The sequence below is a fragment of the Diceros bicornis genome, chromosome 2, assembly GCF_020826845.1.
Source record: "Diceros bicornis minor isolate mBicDic1 chromosome 2, mDicBic1.mat.cur, whole genome shotgun sequence".
Classification (NCBI taxonomy): domain Eukaryota; kingdom Metazoa; phylum Chordata; class Mammalia; order Perissodactyla; family Rhinocerotidae; genus Diceros; species Diceros bicornis.
In genome coordinates, this window is record NC_080741.1 from 80,300,993 (window position 1) to 80,316,655 (window position 15,663).

The 15,663-nt window shown below is 37.9% G+C and overlaps 1 non-coding gene across 1 annotated transcript; it reads left to right on the plus strand.

Annotated features, from left to right (window-relative positions):
• The first annotated feature begins 15,040 nt into the window (after positions 1 to 15,040).
• LOC131421515 (U6 spliceosomal RNA) lies at positions 15,041 to 15,147 on the plus strand. Its single transcript, XR_009223890.1, has one exon. It is a non-coding gene; the product is annotated as a U6 spliceosomal RNA (small nuclear RNA).
• The last annotated feature ends 516 nt before the right edge of the window (positions 15,148 to 15,663 follow it).

Below are 15,663 nucleotides of genomic sequence, written 5' to 3' on the forward strand. Positions count from 1 at the left end.
TAAATTTTAATTAAATGCTTTCTTTTCTACAAGGAAATTTTTTAAGTCCAAGTATCTGTTGAATTACATGATAAAGAAGAAGATGTAACCTCCCTTTCAAAGGTAGATTTTTATAGTTCTAGTAGTTCTCCCAAGGCTCTAAAGACAGTCAGATTTGCATGTTTCTGGATTCCCTACAATTGATTAAAATGTTTATCTATAAGACGATTTTATGGAAAATAACTTTTCCAACCTAAGATTAAAATGATTTTCTAAAAAGCTGATCTCAGGACTCATCTCAAATACCAATAAAAAGTTTCAGATAATTTGCAAGTCACAATCATCTCATTTGGGTGAATACTGTCCACTTTTGTCCAAAACATTAATTGAGGGCCTATTCCAAAGAATGAGGATACAAAGATGATTAGTAAGACATTGTCATTAACTTGAAGAACTTACAGCCTATTTGAGGAGGCAGATATAAAACCACATTTTACTGTAACACAGTAAGTCCTATAATGTTTCAGTGAGAGCAAGGACCATTGCATTTTATTCTCCACTGTGTTCCCAGTGTTCATTATGATGCCCATGCATAGTAATCAGTCTGTTAGCATTTGTTGGAGGAAGGAAGGATGGAAATATGAATGTGTGATTATGGAATATAAAGGATATACATTTTACCCGAGCTGAATTCAAAGACTACTTCCAAGAAGGGATTATACCTAAATTAAGTCTTAATCTATGAATAAAAATTAATTGGACAAAATAAAATACAAAGAGGACAGGCTTTCCAGGCAAGGAAATAGCATAAGCATGGAGTCATGAAACAGCATATTATGTTGGGGAAATAAAGCAGCTTGGTATTATGTGGGAGTAAAGTGCAGGATGAGAAGAGCTAGAAGGAGAAAGCTGGTGAGAGTGGAGGGGTCAAAGAAGCCCTTGTATGCCTTGCTAAATAGTGGAACTATGGAGAGGTTTTAGAGAAAACAGTAACTTCGTCACATTTGCCTTTGTGGTAGGTCATTCTGGCTCTGAGAGGAATAGATCAGATGGAGAAAGATAGAACGCAGGAGACCTGGAGACCAGTTACAAAGCTATTATAAAAGTCTAGGTGAGAAATATGATGATGATATGAATGAGGGCAGTAATTATAGGTAGAGAGGGTAGCAAAGAATTGGAGAAATATTGAGAAGGTATAATCAGCACGACTTGGTAACAGATGGGAAATGGGAAATGAATGAGAAGCAGCAGATAAAAATGTTTCTAACGTGGTCACCACCAACTGAGTTAGAGAAAGAGTAGATTCATGGGGAAGGTGATGCCTCAAGCTTTGGTCACTTTGAATTTGTGGAATATCCATATGGATATAGCCCAATTGGATATATGGGTGTGATGTTCTCTGGAGAGGTCGGAATTGGAGATATTCTTTTGGGATACATCAGCATATCAGTGGTGATTTAAACCGTGTGAGTGGATAATGTCATTCAAGGACATTATGTGGAGCGAAAAGAGATAAGCCCTGAGATCAGTACTGTTTAAGGGCTGAGCATAGCAAGAAGAGCTCCACTGGACAGACAGAGACAGGAGGAAGGCCAAGGGGGTAAGGATAGTTTCTTAAAACTCTTATCTGGTGTATCAGAATCATCCAGAAAGCTTGTTAAAAGGTCAAGGGTGGGGTTCAGAAATCTACCTTTTAACCAGTTGTCCAAATTATGTGCATCTACACTAGAATTTGAGAATCCTGTGGGGTAGGGAGTTTCCAAAAGAAAAAATAGTCCAATTCCAATTGCTACAAAGAGATCCATTAGAGAGATGTAAATTAGTTCAGCCCTTTTGGAAGACACTTTGGCAGTATCTGTTAAAACTTTTGTTCTTTTGACCCACCAATTCCATTTCCAGGAATTCATCTCAGAAAAATACCCAGTGCATGCACAGAGAGCCAAAGACAGGAGATAATCTAAATGTCTGAAAGTACAGGAATTCTTAAACTATTGGACTTCATCGGTGGACTATTGGGGGAAATCCAGACAGAACTGGCCTAAAGAGGGGAGGACAGTCAGTGGGGAAGTGGAGACAATGAGTGTAGACAGTTCTTTCAAGAGGTTTGTTTAAGAAGGAAGATACACAAAAGAGTGGTAACTTGATGAAGATTCACGATCTCATTTGAGATGGAAGACATTTAAGCATTGTATAGACTGAGTAGAAAAGGGGAGAAGAAAGAAGGATGTAAAAGATAGAGAGAGTGCTGAAGCATTCTCCATTCTCATCTGTATTCCAAGGTGACACTTAGAATGCATTTAGTCTTCCTCCAAGTGGCCACTTATGCTTCATCATGACAGTATGCATATGCTGTCTACTTTTTATAAACAACTTTATTCTCACATTCGACCGCACAGAGCTCCTGTATTATTTATTTTTGTGGTAATAACCCAAAAAGGAAGAATGCAAGACGGGATCATCTGTGTTCTTTTTTCAAGGTTTCAAGGCGCAAGTCTGCTGTTTTTTTGCACATTCAGGATAGTATCTACGCTGTGCAATAACGTAACATATGTTAACTGATGTTGGAACAATAGTGTCAAAAGAGTCCTCTATCTATGAAAGAGTCAATTGTCCAGCCTTTTGGTATGGTTGCTTCCAAAATCAATAAATCCTTCAAGACAATCAGATTTCATGCTTCAGAGCAAAATATTCCTGGAAAATGTTGTCTACTTTATCACCCATAGTTATAGACTAGAACTTATTTTCCATAAAAATAATTATGTAAGTATAAATTGCTCTTCTGATCACAAATGATGTCATAAGAGTAAATATATACAACTACATATATCTGTAGCCACTCAAATTAATAAAGTTGTGTAGCCCTGTCAAATCAGGCCCCCTTTATGATTGTCATGGGCTCTAGGTATATTTGCCTTCATGAGCTCCTTCTTCCATAAAAATATAAAAAATTATGTATTAAAATATTTTCTTTGACCTAAAAGTTCCTTTTTTATTTCAAAAGAAACTAAAATTTTTTTGAGCCCCTAAATGTATTGTGGGCCCTTAGCACTGTGACTAGTGGAGAAGTCAGCCCTGTGTAAAATGGACATAAATAAGCTGTGTTCTGTGTAAGTACATACAGCATAGGCAAATGGAACCACATCTAAATTTTAGTTGCTAGTTGTAGAAAATTTAGTTAAATATTTGATCAGTTTGTTTCCCTTTTTAGATTATGTATATGTTTTTCTGTTTGTTTGTCTTTCAATGTGTAAACCAAATAGCCCACATCTCTGAGGATCTGATCTTAAAAAGGTTGAACCAATGATTCTTTATTTCCTTCCTTGTGGACTTGAAGAAAAGGAATTTATTGAATGTAATCCTTTTATATCTCTTCATTTATTAGCTCTCTTCTTTTGTAGCTGCTATTCTCTTAATATCAAGAGCACCTTAAATAAGAAAATAAATCACAAGAAGGAAAATGCAAATTTATACAGAAAAGAAGAGACTATTTCACAGTCTATAAATTTGGCAAAAATTTAAATGTTGTGTTGATATTGGAAGGAAGGCAGGATCTGGAGCCTTCACCCAGTGCCAGTGGAAGAGTTGCCATTTAATGCAGATCCATCTGGCAGTGGGGAATCTAACCAAGCATATGAATACTATTAGACCCAGAAGTTCATGTCTGTCTCCCAGACCTGCAGGAGATATATGCTAGGGTGCTCAAGGCTGCACTGTTGCGGTAGCAGATAGTTGGAGGTGACTTTGATTCCATCATTAGAATAAAGAATGAAGAAATCTGCTCATAATAGAATGCTCTGCAACCATCATAAGTAATGAACTTTACTTACACGTGGCCATATGGATCTTGAAAACAGTGTCGTGTAAAAAAAGAAGAAACAGAGTGAGATATGTGTTGTATTACCATTCATGCAACTTAAACAACATACAGAAGAGCACTATATGTTTTCAAGAATCCGTAGATCTAAATAAATGTTTCTAAGGAGCCATATATCTAAATAAATCTATAAAATATTGGTTGGAGGGACTTTTTTAAATACACTAGAGGGGATGCCAATGGTAAGGGGAGGGAATTAGGAGAGGAGACACATACATACATTAAACAAAAGAGAAGGCAGAGTTATGGTGATTATTGTCACATAAATTGACAAATGTAAGCAGCCTAATTCTGTGTACCTTAAGGGCAAAGGATTTCCTTTAAAAATAAGTAAAATTCAAAAAGGGGAACATCTTGATTATGTGTAAAAAGTAGGGTTTGCAAACTTCAATGCTAATGGCGGCTATGGAAAACAGCTGAGTGCATGCTCCCTCCAAATGAGCACCCACTGCTCACCTAGAACTAACTGATCCCATTAAGACATGCCAACCGACGATTGCCAGACCTTCTAGTTTTTCAAGAGAGGATGTCGAATTTGATTTTGGGGTATTATCTTCAAAGTTTAAAACATTGTTTATGTTAAAGTATACTTTGAAAAATAGAGCATAATCATGACTGTCGTACAAATTTAAAATGAATATCTACCAGATATTTTACTTAATTAATTAAGGAGGAAAGCAGTAAGATGTTACAGGTAGTTCAAAGGAGAAGCCAAAGAGCAGACATATACACAGCAATCAGGATTGCTGAAATGAATTTGCTTACTTCATGTAAATTTGGTCAATATCCATAGGGCAATAATAGTCAACTGCATCTCCCCTGAGAACAATTTGCATTTCTATGGACAAGAATCACTTGTGTTGTTATCAGTATTCTACAGCTTACCGAGTTGTAAAATAGCTCAGAGACAATGAAAAGCGCAGAGACCCCAGAGAGTCAGACAACCAGGCAATGCCTAGTTTTCCACTGGGGGGTAAAAAAAAGCAGTAATGTTTTTGATCAATTTCGAAGTATTTCACTTTTTCCCCCTACAGTGATGAAGTCAATTGAAAAAGAATAACAAGCACTATTATTCTGATGTGCAATTGGCTGCCAGACTTCCTTTCTATTTCTGGCAAAGTAGGGAGAAAGAGAGAACATTCCTTTGATCTGGTGACGGTGGTAGGGTCTACAAGAGCTTCAACCCTTCTTTTCTCTCTTTTTATAAGCCCTTTATTTTTCGTCCTTTGTCACCTACATGTACAGACCAGTACCTGCCTTATAGCTCCAGAAATTGTCAGATAAATGGGTAAAGAAAATACAGGTGTTAATCACAGTGTTAAAAAGAATGGTGAATTGGAATACATAGCTAACTCTTTTAACCAAACAAAACCTTTCAAATAAGATTTAATCCATTCTTTGCCAGAGAGAGAGGTCATAGCTTGTAGGTGCTGTGGCAAGAAAAGCAATCAGAGAAGTTAAGTTGAGAAAGCAGTGAATACATCTTGTGGAAAGTATAGTTTTGAAATTTTTGCCAACTCTAAGCTGTGGCTTTCCATTTGTTGTTTAATAGTAAGCAGAGACTGCCTGCTTCATTTTTAGTTTAAAAGTCACAGATCTTGATCTTTTGCAGAACTTACAATTTTGCAATACGTCATTTAATCTTCTTTCCAAAATTCAACTAGATTTGTGCCATTCGTATCCCCCCCTTTTCTTTTTTTGCGGAGGAAGATTCACCCTGAGCTAACATCCGTGTGTGCCAGTCTTCCTCTATTTTGTATGTGGGTCGCCACCTCATCATGGCTTCCCAGTGAGTGGTGTATGTCCACACCCTGGAACCAAACCCCAGGCCGCTAAAGCGGAGAGTGCTGAACTTAATCACTAGGCCACAGGGCCGGCCCCTCATCCCCTTTTGATTACAGCTTGAAGAGGAATGCTTTGTCTTTTCAGGATAACTGACCCCATATAGCAGAGTAATAAATGTAGTCTGCAGACTGATCCTGGCTTTTTCCAGAATTCTGTGTTGATATAAATCCTGAAACAGTAACTTGAGCTAAGTTAATTGCAGTCTTGAATTTAAAATACCTACTTCATAAGCTTTCTCTCTGTGGGGCAATAATTCCTGTGGACTCCAAACCATTTTGTCATGGACTTAGGTGGGATAGGTAGGTATGTGATCCAAGAGTCCATTTCCAGAAAAGCTTTTGCTTTGCTGTTGAAATAATTTAATACTTGCATATTTGTGTTCATTCTAATGGCATGACCTGTGGCAGCAGACATATTAATCACCAGTACAGAAGTTGCTATGTAAAGAATAAATTTGTTCTGACTTGATGTTTGTCATGAAATGTATGCCATCAATTTCCCCCATTGTTTTTGTTTAAATCAGATTCCTCTCTGTCTTGGAGAAGGAATGATGAGCCGACAGCTCCAATGTGCTTTTTCAGCAGTGTGTTCATTTGGTCTAAAAACAAGGACCTTTCCTGATCTGTTTTGTGAGTTCCACTCATCGTTGGTGGCATTTTAGAGCTTAGCCAAGGTCCCGTCTTTGGTCATTATAAGGAATTTTCACCTGATCTGGCTTTTAGACTATAACTGGCTTTCCTTCTGTCCTCTTCCCGGATAACAGTAAAACCGACCATGGCATAAATTGCCTTGTCTAAGGAGCATCCTTGCCTGGAAGATTGCAGATACCTCCTAGGATTCCAGATGAAAAGGCTGCCTTTGGGCCTGTGTTCTAAATAACAGGGTGAATAGATCCTATCCTGTGATTTCAGAGAATATCAGCTCCCATAACATAAGCTCTTTTGTTTCTGGCTCAAACGGAGTTAACCACTTCTGAAGATTTAGAGTTCTTTACAAATTGCAGCTCAGAACCTTCTCTTTCATAAAATGTCTGAATGAACAAATTGGAAGGCTGGGCAATGAATGATTTTTCTAAAGTGTTTAGTTATTTACTAGGTTAAGAAAAAAAATCAGTGCATCTATTTAAAGAGTTTTTTCAACCTTAGCACTATTAACATTTTGGACTGTTTGTGAATTGGACTAGTCTGTGCATTGTAGGATGTTTAGCAGTGTCCCTGGCCTCTACCCATTAGATGCTGGTAGCACCCCCCCAAGGTGTGACAACCAGACGTGTCTTAATTGATAATCACTGATATAAAGTCAGGTAGAGTGGTAAACAGCTTAAGTTGTCAATCTTTACTTCTCTAAATTTGATCGGTGAGTAGTCGGGAATACACCATTTTGAGGAAAAGCAGAGGGAACAACGTAATATTATCGGTGAGAAATCCATTCTCTTTTAACATCGATTTTATACGAAGCGCCAAGTCATAACAGATATTGTGCAGGAGCACTGCAGGTGTGTCTGGATCACTGTCTTCCACTTGCTTACTTGGTATGGTAGGTGTGTCTGTGTAGATTCCTCTCTCAGATTGGATAATTTGATTCTAAGCACAAATTTTATAAGCCAATTCCATGGTGGACAGCAACTCTTTTGAGAACAATAACAAATTGATTTTGTCTGCATTTTTTTTTTCCTGCTCTGTTATAAAATTGAATAGTGCTCTCTTAAGAAAGGCCACAATTGTGCAGTCTGTGTCAAATAATGGAGTTGAGCTATTTGTGCGAACTAGTCAGCTCTCCTATTAGATTTGCCAATTAGTCTAAATTCTTCCTTATTATAGAAGATTCCCAGAGTGTAAACATTTTCCCCCAGTTAAAACCCCAAAGAATGTCAAACTGAGCATTTATGATGCCTTTTTGCAAACAAGGCAGCTATGGTGATGGCTTAAACAGTTTCCCTGCTACTCACTTCTTCAGAATAAAGAATGTGTTTAAAAATTATACTTAACTTCAACTTCACCTCTGGGCCCAGGAATAAGCCATAGATTTACAGATTATTAAGAAAATGAATCAGATTTGTGCCATTTCTGTTGGTAGGTGGCTTTTTGTCCTGAGAGATCCTTGATTTTTTTTTTTAATTTTATTTATTTATTTTTTTCCCCCAAAGCCCCAGTAGATAGTTGTATGTCATAGCTGCACATCCTTCTAGTTGCTGTATGTGGGACACGGCCTCAGCATGGTGGGAGAAGCGGTGCATCCGTGCACGCCCGGGATTGAACCCGGGCCGCCAGCAGCAGAGTGCGAGCACTCAACCGCTAAGCCACGGGGCAGGCCCGAGAGATCCTTGATTTAATGGCACTTTTATCTTCCTTAATTACATTCAATTTGTTAAGAAAAATAAAGATGGTAAATTACAGTGTTAAGATCCAGGGACTTAACCTTCATAAGATCCTAAGCTTTTCTGAAGCCAGCATCAAAGCATCTCCCAGTCATTTGGCAAGGAAGAAGGAAAGGTGACATCTCTTTCTGGTTATCTACACCTCAAAGACAGGAAATGGTATCTCCATGGTGTTTCTTTTCTTCCCCCCACAGAACCCTTAAGTTTTAAAACCACCGTCTCCTGATTTCCCAGCGGAAAGGAGCATCTGCTAAATTAGGGAGGGCTTTTGAGAAGGAATATTGTGATTGTTAATTGTGAAATGTAATCTTGTCTCAGGCAGTTCTAACCTTCTCAATCAGTGGTCTTTTCTTGCCTAATTACACGATTCTAAGAAAATCTAATGAGGTGCTGCCAGATTTACACTGGAATTATTTTAAATGTTGTCACAGTAGCCGTGATATATGTGATGATATATAAATGGACAAAATGCCAAAGATCTGGAGAAATGTCACAGTTACAGCCACAGTTGCTCTTTGCATAGGCATTGTCAGCAGATTTTAAGCCTTTGAGTCCTCAAGAAAATGAGAGTCTTTGATACGTAAAAAGAAGTGATATAAAATGGAAACAGTTAATTCGCACTACCAAGTTGATCCTTATTTCTTTTTATTAATGTTTCAACAGGTCGAAACAGGATTCAGATCTATTTCCTTATTACTTTTCAATTCTTTGAGTATTATTACTTTGTTTTTTAAAGGACTTGTAATGTCGACTTCCTTATGAAAATTTTAATTATTTCAATACTTTAATTGTGTTTTCTATGGCTCCTTTAGGAGCTTAAATAACTTATGTGCATTTAATTTTAAAAATCTAGAAACAAAATAATTATGATACTCGTAGATTCCGGATATTGATGTGGCTGCCACTTACAGAAGTGAAATTTCACTTCCAAGGGGACTCGTATAGCTAAGTAACCAAGGAACCATATGCTTACTCAGCCCCGGGGATAAGAAAGTTAGGGCACAAAGAAACCATTTTGGAATTTTTGAGCTCCTCAAACATCTTGAGAAATGATTATTTTCATCTGCCCTCACATGTACCACAAAGAAGCAGGGCTGAGCGTGAACCATTTCCCATTTCTAGAAAGAAACATCTTTGGCTGGGCGTCCCTTTTAAAATGGTGATCCAGAGGGCCGGCCCTGTGGCTTAGCGGTTAAGTGCACGCGCTCCGCTGCTGGCGGCCTGGGGTTCGGATCCAGGCGCGCACCCACGCACCGCTTCTCCGGCCATGCTGAGGCCGTGTCCCACATACAGCAACTAGAAGGGTGTGCAGCTATGACATACAACTATCTACTGGGGCCTTGAGGGGGAAAAATAAATAAATAAAATCTAAAAAAAAAAAAAGGTGATCCAGAATAGGTTTAGCAAATACATGGTAGATATATTTATATTATCAAATCCCATCCAGAAACTATGACAGATATTGCTCATTGATCTTTGCACACTCTTGGCTCCTATTTCTTTTCAACCCACTCTCCACAAGGCTTCTAACTATGCATCAAAGTTGGCATGTAAAATCTACCATTCCAGAAGTAGAAGAAAATGACCCATGTTTAAAAATGCATCAACTTTCTACCTTAAAACACTCACAAGAAAATTAAATCACTGTTTTCTAAATAATTTCAGCATTGGTGCTTTGCCTCCTCCAGTGATAGCCGTTCACGCCTTGATCTCTGTTAATTACACCCTCTGGAGTCATGCAGCAATAATCTGTGTGGCCCTTTGACCATATAGTTATCAGTGATGACCAAAATAGAATGCAGGTCACTAGAGAACAGGCTCTTATCCCATCCAATCACTGAATTTTAGATATAAGTGTGGAAATTTGGTTATCAGCTTACCAAAATTTAGATATTTGGAAACGCTAGAGGAAGTTCTACTGCAAGGAGAGCAAACTGATATCAAGGAGCCTCACATCAATGGACGTGATAGAAAATGCTTTGAGTGCATTCAAGACCTCAATTGTTTTTTTAATACAAAATTAAGGACCTCCAACCTTTATATAACTAAGTTCATACCTGATAATTAATCGCTGTTCATAATGATATCCCTGGTTTACCGAGGAAAGTTTACATTATAAAGACACGACAGAATATCTTTAGATTCTTATCTAAATTCAAATCTCTCCTAATTACAACTTCTTCACTCTCTCTCCCCACCGTTCTGTTTTACCCATTGAGCATTCCTAGTCCTCACTGGGCCCTTCCTGTTCTCTCAGCTTATAGATCTCCTGCTGGCTCCCCTTGCCCCTGCTCTCCTATCAGAAGTGAACTTGGAAAGGAATCAGGTTCAAGGGTGACACCAGTGCCCAACATTCACAAACAGAGGTATTAGAACCCTGCCTGGTGTCAGACAGCCGAGATTCCCGGGGTGGCTCTCCCACTTACTATTATGTGACCTTGGGCCTTGTCCTTGTTCCTCAGTGCTCTCCTGTGTCAAGACGAGAGATAATAAGAATACTCACATCAGAATCGCTGTGAGAAATAAATACATTTACGACACTTGGAGCAGTGCCAGTGCCCATACCAATTGCCTAAGAAATGTTAGCTATCATTGTCATTTAGGGTTGCTACTTTGTTGTTGATGAAATCATTAATAAGCATAAAGTGTCTCTGAGACAAAGTACTATAATCTTTGGATTATAAGCTCCATGAAGAGAGGGCCCATGTCTTTCTTGTTTGACATTATATTCATAGTTATGACATTATATTCATAGTGACTAGGAATGACACATCCCAGGATGAACTTACTTATTTGAGACACTTTTCTGTTGTCTGAGCTTCAACTCCTAGCCCTGGAAGCATTTTATATAGGTTTTTTGTCACAGCAATTATCCACGCATATTGTATTGTAGTATTCGTTTAAATATCGGTCTTTTCCTGGAAAGTATACTCAAGGGCAGGGAATGTGTTAGATGTTTCCTAGAATTGCTAATCTGTTGATTGAACAGGAGAAAGAAGAAATTAACTATCCCATTGAAAATTGTTTGTTAATTTCACTTTCGGAAATTTGATTTATGTGTATGCCATCTAAATTTGAGCCTTCCTAAATGTGCCTCTCTTGTCTCTGATATCTAACCACGTGGGATCGAAAAGCACTGCAGAAAGCTAGAAGCCACAGCGTTGTGCAGAATGCGCGGTTCCCTGCTCCCTGTGCCAGAATGCTTCAGTGTGCGTGTCATTAAAACGGTGAGCATCAAGTCGTGCACTGGGAATTAAACAAGGTCATACGAACAAGGATACCTGTAAAATGAGTTCAAGTAATTACACTAGGCAAAGAGTTTGATTACTCTATCTGATCCGTTTACCTTTCTCGTAATTCAGAGATATGCCTGAGAGGGCAGGACTGACATCAACCCAAATCAGAGATTGCAGAGGAGCAAATGATAAACATGATATGGGACACGGCCCCATAATAAACCTGCTGGGAATAGAGCTTGAAAACCCATTTTCTATTAGTGTTATAGGCCCTTCATTTATTTGTCCTAGTGACTTTTTCCTTCATCAAGCTGATTGCTGATAAGGATTCACATACTACAACAAACATATCAGTCACTGAAGCCACCACTGCTTGTTAATGATGTCCAAATCAATATCTTTAACAGATTTTTTTTCCTGTTCAAAAGAGAAGAATATTATGAGCAAGATGAGATAACTCGAGTGTGTTTGTGGCAAGAAGCAGCCAAAAAGTTAGAGAATGACAATGAAGCCTCTGTGTGTATGTGTGTGTGTGGTGGGAGTGGGGATGGATGTTAAAAGCACAGAGAGACATGGAATAGAAAGCCTAATGTGTCAACGGAAAGCTTATAAACACCAACCAGGAGAAAATCTTCTGATAGCTAAGGTGGCAGCTCTTTTAAAATAGTTAAAGCAAATAAAGGTAACCAAGCAGGAGTCTTTCCATGGAATCCTGGTAATTTCTAATGCAAACATTTGACTTGTTCTTCAATTGCCCCACACAGTGCATATATGTCCACATGCTGGGCTATTTTTGTGGGGAAGGACATCAGAGCTCTGTTCTAGAATTACTTGCTCAAAATTACACAACTTGGAGCATCTTTCCAAAACTCTCTTTTTAATAGATGCCAAAGATTTTTCCTGAAATTCTGGCATAGTTGGAAAATTTTTTGAATCTTGTAGTCTTGGTGTATTTGAATGCACTTCAAAAGGGGTTTTTCCAAGTGCCCTTATGCTCTTTTCAATGAGAGCATACCTTACAGCAAGAACTGGTAGATGGTTATTGGGTCTGGTTGGTGGAGAGCTTTTTCATAATTCTCCTACTACAAAATGCAATATAGTATTCACAGACCAGTAATCTGATAGGATCCCTAGGCCCCTTGAATTTTTGATGTGATTGGCTTGACTCTCATGCCTGCCCCATGAGAGTCTGATGCCCTTTCCAATATAGTCATGCACCACATAACATTTCAGTCAAGGACGGATTACATATATAGGACAGTGGTGCCATAAGATTAGGACCATATACCTAGCTGTGTAGTAGGCTATACCATCTAGGTTTGTGTAAGAACACTCTGTGAGGGTCCCACAATGATGAAATCACCTAACGATGCATTTCTCAGAATGTATCCCTGTTGTTAAGTGGTATGTGACAGTATCTCAGTGGATTCTTTGGTGATTACCAGCTCATGGTCAACTCTGAGTCCTTCTTCTGAACTAGACATAAAATTCAGTCCATTCTCAATTGAGGCTGAAAAGTAAACAAATAAATGAATAGCATCACTCGCAGTGTGCTCTTGTGAGTGTAGTGGTTGATTATGCTAATGATGTGGAAATGAGTTGGGAGAGGAGTTTTCATCACAGGTAGTCAAATAACTTAAAAGTGAACGTTAGATAGATACCTACATTCTTAAAATGCCCATTGGTTATCCTCCGACCAGGGCATTTCCCACATCCTTCACCATACATCAGTACCAGCCTCACTCCATCTCACTTGCCTCCCTGACCATAAGCCTGTCTGCTTTGCTTGCTTTTCCTCTTCTCAGGAGCAGCATTTCTCTTCTCCTCTCATGAGATGTATTTAGACTTTCTCCTGTGTGCGTTGGCTTATGGATAAACAAAATGTGGTACATTAATATTTACATTTATGTCATACAGTTATACCCACAATGAAATATTATTCAGACTTAAAAAGGAATGAAATTCTACATTCTACAATGTGGATGAACCTTAAGAACGTGATGCTAGTGAAATAAACCAGTTGCGAAAGGACAAATGTATGATTTCACTCATATGAGGTATCTAGCGTAAATGAATTCATGGAGACAGAGAGTAGAAGAGAGGTTACTAGAGACTGGGCAGAGGGGGAAATAGAGAATTATTATTTAATGGGTACAAAGTTTATGCTGGGGATGGTGAGAAAGTTCTGGAGATGGGTAAGGTAATGGTTGCACAGCATTGTTGAAAGGTAGCAGAATATGCCACCATCATATGACTGTAAGAGTTCAGGACACACCACCCAAAAATAGCCACTTTGGCATATTGATTTTTTTTTTTTTGAGCTGGAGGCACTTGAAAAACAACAAATGCAATGAGAGGCTTTCTCTGAATTCTCCTTATCTGCCTAAAGACAGATCCTCCAAAAGGAACTCAATTCTCATAAATGCCCTGCCCGAGAGTTTCATCAACCAGGGAAGATTGACTCTTAACACAGGAGAGGAGACTAGAAGTTGACACCACATGCGGACAAACTTGGTCACAAACTATCATATCTTTCACCTATTTTTCTAAGGGCCCAATCATCTTTCCTAAAAATCATTTACTCTCCTCTAAGAGGCCTACCTCCCACCTCTCCTTTCCCTATTAAGATGATATTTAAGCCTGAATTCTAAGCCACCTCAGGCGTTGACTTATTTTTCCCTGGGTATTTTCCCACGTACACGTGAGGTATGTATGTTAAAAAATTCTGTTTCTTTTTCTCCTGTTAATCTGTATTTTATTTCAGGATTCTCAGCCAAGAACTCAGAAGGGTAGAGGGAAGTTATTTTTCCTCCCCTACATTATGAATATACTTGATGACCCTTGACTTGTACGCTTAAAAGTGATAAAATGGTAAATTTTATGTTATGCATATTTTACCACAATAAAAAGTAATTATGGGTCAATAGGTTAAAAAAATGAAGAACTTTACTATTAAGCAAAGAAATTGAAATTATTCAATTAATAAATAGACAAAAATTTAAAAAATCGTAATGCTTAATACTGATGAACGTAGAGTCAGATAGACACTCTTAACACATGTTAATAGAATATAAATGCACGTTATATTTCTGGAAAGAAATATGGCAATACATGTCATGAGAATTGTGTTTATTTTTGATTCAATTTCACTTCTCTTAAGAAAATAATCTGAGCGAAGACATCTATTTATGTATTACAAAGTGTTCACTGAAGTTGTTGTTAATGTCCCACATGAAGTAGCTAGATTCAGCATTTAAGGAGATGGATGTTTTGTGCTGTTAAAACCTCCTAATGGGAAAAAGGGGAGGTTCTTAGTCATGTGGTTGGAAAGTAGCGTTGATTCCTTTTGTTTTCCGATATCAAAATATAGTGTCTATAAGATTCTATTTACCTCAAAGTTTACATGTACGGTGTTAAAGATGTTTAAAGTTCTTTAACACGACTCCTAGAACTATCATTGTGACAATATTACTCTTGTCGTTGTTGAGTATTTAAAGTGCTTCATTTACAGTTTAAGTAGCTATGTTATCATCGGAACAACAGTGGTCTTGGTGTCAGAAGTTCTGGATTCAAATCGTGGCTCTCCATGCAACGCTAATTGTATGCTCTGTGGCAAGTTACTTGAATCTATTATATATTTTATTTGAAAGCTATTTTGTAAGCTAAAGTGTTATACATTTGTATGCTTTGTTATCATTATCAGTAATGCTATTAGAAATTTAAGGAGTTGTGCTCGCTTCGGCAGCACATATACTAAAATTGGAACTACACAGAGAAGATTAGCATGGCCCCTGCGCAAGGATGACACGCAAATTCGTGAAGCATTCCATATTTTTATGTACACCTGAAATTTTTACAATGTTATAAACCAATGTTACTGCAATAAACAAAAAATTAAAAAAAAAAAAAAAAGAAAGAAATTTAAGGAGTGTTCCTGGGCTCGTTTAGAATCCAGCCATTGATATTTAAATCAATTCTAATAAAATACATCTTGAGTTGCATAAAAATAAATTATGAATTCTGGAAAGTAGTTTTTACAATGTAAGGATTTTTTTGTGTAACTGATATAAAGCAAGTGTAACAGAGATAACAGATTATATACTGCATGATTGTAACATGTGTGATATTGTATGATAGTCATTGTTTTCTAGATACAACCTGTTCTACCCTCACACTAGTCCAGTGGTTCTCAGACTTTCACTTGCATCCTATTAAAATGCAAATTTCTGGGCCTCACTGCCACAAATTCTGACTCAGAAAGTCTGGGCTCATGAGGTCTAATTTTAATTTCTAGCAAGTTCCTGAATGATGCTGCTGCTCCTGGTCCAGGGAACATACTTTGAAAACCACTG